Here is a 3,747-nt window from a genome sequence, read left to right as displayed (position 1 = left end):
CACTTACTTTCCAACTTAACACAGCTAAACGGACCTACTATCAAAAGAAAGTGCTTGAGAATGGGAGTGACTGTAGAAAAAAACTGCACGTAATGTCTTCGTTTATTTTTTTAGTTCAGTAAAAAAAGGAGTTTTTTTAGTTTTTTGATCTTGTTCAGCCAGAAATGCTTCAAACAGTATTTTCGAACGGCACCAGCACTATAACCAACGCCATTGCTATCACCAATTTATTTAACGAATCATTTTGCAACTACTCGGTATCGACTGTCGCTACCTTGCCTTCAATGCCTTGCTTGTCTTACTCACTTTTCACGAAACCCACATCACCTGATGAAGTTCTGCGCACTATAAAAAGTGTGAAGATGACAGGATATGACCTATATTCAATTTATCTTTCCAAAATCAAACTTTTTGCCCCCGACTTATCATCTGTGCTTTCAGACTTTATCAACAACAAATTCGTTCTGGCATTTTTCCTACTATTCTCAAACAAGAAAACGTAGCACCTATATTTAAATAGGGAGACCAAAAAGATTTTTCTAATTATCGCCCAATAACAATCATCTCGTTTCAAGTAAGGTTATTGAGAAGCTTATTGTTAATCACCTTACAAACTACCTAACAAAATGTACTCTTTTGTCATCTAAGCAGTTTGGTTTTCTTGCTAAGCTGTCGACCGAATTAGCACTAATAAAACTAACTGATAGCTGAAAACAGTTTCTTGATAAAGGTCTATGGGCAGGAGCGGTACTCATTGACTTAACTAAAGCGTTCGATACCATTAACCACTCTATCTTGAATGCTAAACTTGAATCCCTGGGAATTTGTGAGCCTACTTTAGCCCTTATACAAAGTTACCTTGCTACCAAAACCCAAGTTGTGAACTGCGGCGGTGCTTTAACCTCTCTTATGAAAACTAACTAGGCAGTTCCACAAGGCTCGAGTTCGGGACATCTCTTATTTCTCGTCTACATTGATGAATTACCATCATCGCTTACTTTTTTCTGACTGCATCTTTTATGCCGATGATACTACAAACTTTCCAGTGACACAGATTGACATGACACACAAATGACACAAATATGCTACCAAAGTTAAACACATATGTCAAGAGTCTTCTTTAATGGTGCAATAACAACTTATTGAAAATCAACCCTATTAAAACAGCTTTCATATTATTTTACTCCCATAAAAAACGTGACAATAAATCCGGGAATACACATAGATAACCGAGGCATTACACCACCAATTTTCGTTACTTTTCTAAATGTAACACAAGATCCTCACCTTAGGTATAACTTTCATAATAACTATGTCATCAAGAAGACTGCTTATGGAATCCGCATACTAATTCGCTCAAGACATTGCGGTCAGTAACGAATTCTCAAACCACTTCACTATGCATTTATTCACAGTAACCTTAATCATTGCATTTCATCCTGGGCCAACACGTACACCACTCATTTGGTATCTATAATTCACCTTCAGAAAAGAGCAATCCTTATCATCACTCATAGTTCACACGCTGCATCAGCAGCACCTCTCTTTCGCACTATCGAAATTCTAGCTATCACCTCCACTTTTAAACTCAAACTTGGTGTTTTATTATTCAGAAGCAGAACAGATGACATTCCAACTGACATAGTTCTCCTAACACATCTTCACAATAATAATAACATGGTTCTCTGAAAATTGCATCATTCTGCTTCCAAAAGGAAACACTAACTACGGTAAAATGACAGCATTCTCTACTGCAATTTCATCCAGGAATTCACTTCCATCAACAGTAAATCAAGCCCTTCAATACATTATTTCCGGCTTCAACTCAAACAATTTTACTAACCACACGCATCGCCTGATCGTACTTGTGCATTTATATTTGTATTGGTTTAAATATAATTATGTGTGTATGCTCACTATGTATGTATATCTCTTGATAAATATTTAAATGTGTTAGTTTGTTATATTGAAAAAGTTTCTTACGGTTTCTCAGTTGTCAATCTTTGCTTACGTTATTTGCACTTGTTGTAATAAGAGGTCCCCCAGACAGTTTTATTTCTGGAAACTGGTTCTGTAAAAACGCATTTTTTTCATCAAAAATGTGCCATAGCCTTGGCAAACACTGCGACACGTTTTTTTTTTCGCATGCAGACGTTATTTACTGCAAAAGCCACCTAAAATTACTTGTAACAGTTGCACTGCTTAGTTTTTAAATCATGTCAGCGTGAAGTGACAAAAAAAGTTTGGTAAGTGGCGTGGAAAGGGGGGAGGGTTGCGCGAAAAATTTGGGGGGGGGGGGGGGGGTTGAGCCCCACAACCCCTCCTTGGCTATGCCACTGGCTGTGAAGCACGGGAGAACGAGCCCTTAAGTATACACTACTATCAATCCTTATCACACACACACACAAACACACACACACACACACACACACACACGCACACGCACACGCACACGCACACACGCGCACACACACACACGCACACGCACAAACACACACACACACACACACAGGTATGACTGCCTATCCGAGGGTTTCCTAAAGTGTTTAGTTGTCACTTGATTAGCACGTATAGTAACCGTGACGTCAAGAAAATGTATTGCTGTGCTTGAGTATGATTCTGAAAAAGAGATGGTGGGATGAGCCTTCTTGAAGTCTGCAATGAACGACAGAATTTCTGTCTCTCCGTGCTACCAGATCAGAAAGACATCGTCAATATAGCGCTTATAATAAAATGGTTTGAGACTGCATGCGTCTAAGAACTGATCTTCGAGTTTGCCCGTAAAAATATTTACATAGCTGGTCCAATTTTCGTACCCACAGAAGTGCCACTAACTTGCACATAATGTGCACCATCAAATTCAAAATTGTTCAATGTCGGGATTAGTTCTAGTAACTACGCTAGTGTGTTGCTGTCCACCGTTTAGTTAAAAACTTATTGTTCATAAGCCTCCAATATTGCTTGAATGCCATCAATATGCGGGATGTTTGTATAGAGTGAGGCTACGTCTAGTGTCACAAGCAATGAACCAGGTGGCACGTCGAGGTCAATGATGTCGAACAAGAAATGGTTTGTATCTTTCAGGCATGAATTGAAAGTGGGTGGGATGTTCCTAATGAGATTATCAACGAAGCTAGACATTGGTTCAGCGACGGTGCCAATAGCGCAAACGTTAGGTCAGCCAGGATTTTTTGCGTTGTGTATTTTTGGCAGGTTATAAAATCGCCCTGGGATGAAGCTAAGCAGGATTAATGACCGTATAGCTCTCTCTCTGATTTTGTCATCGTTGACAAGGTCTTTTATGCCATTGGAAACCATTTCCTTGAACCGCTCCGCCAGATCCTAATCAAGGCGCTTTATGGAAATGAATATCATTCAGCTGTCTTTGAATCTCAGTAGTATAATCAAACTTATTCATTATTACTACAGCGCTACCTTTATCAGCTGGTTTGATATTTATGTTTTCGCGATCTTGCAGCCCATGGATGGCTTTCTTTTTAGAAATGAACAGATTATGTTTAGTAGATCACATGAATAGCAGTTTTCAAACTGTTATTCATGTGATCTACTTGATGTAAACACTATTTATGTATTCTCACAATTTTACTTTGACCTTGCTTTGACATTCTCTGCTCACCGTTCATTACTCTCCACATCGCAGTAGATAGTGTATGATAGTGACGGTTCACGTGTCAGGGGCCCCTGATATACCATGCCTACTTAAGAAAATCGTATTTTTGCATCGTG

Source organism: Rhipicephalus microplus, chromosome 2, assembly GCF_043290135.1.
Source record: "Rhipicephalus microplus isolate Deutch F79 chromosome 2, USDA_Rmic, whole genome shotgun sequence".
Taxonomy (NCBI): domain Eukaryota; kingdom Metazoa; phylum Arthropoda; class Arachnida; order Ixodida; family Ixodidae; genus Rhipicephalus; species Rhipicephalus microplus.
This window is presented reverse-complemented; position numbering follows the sequence as displayed.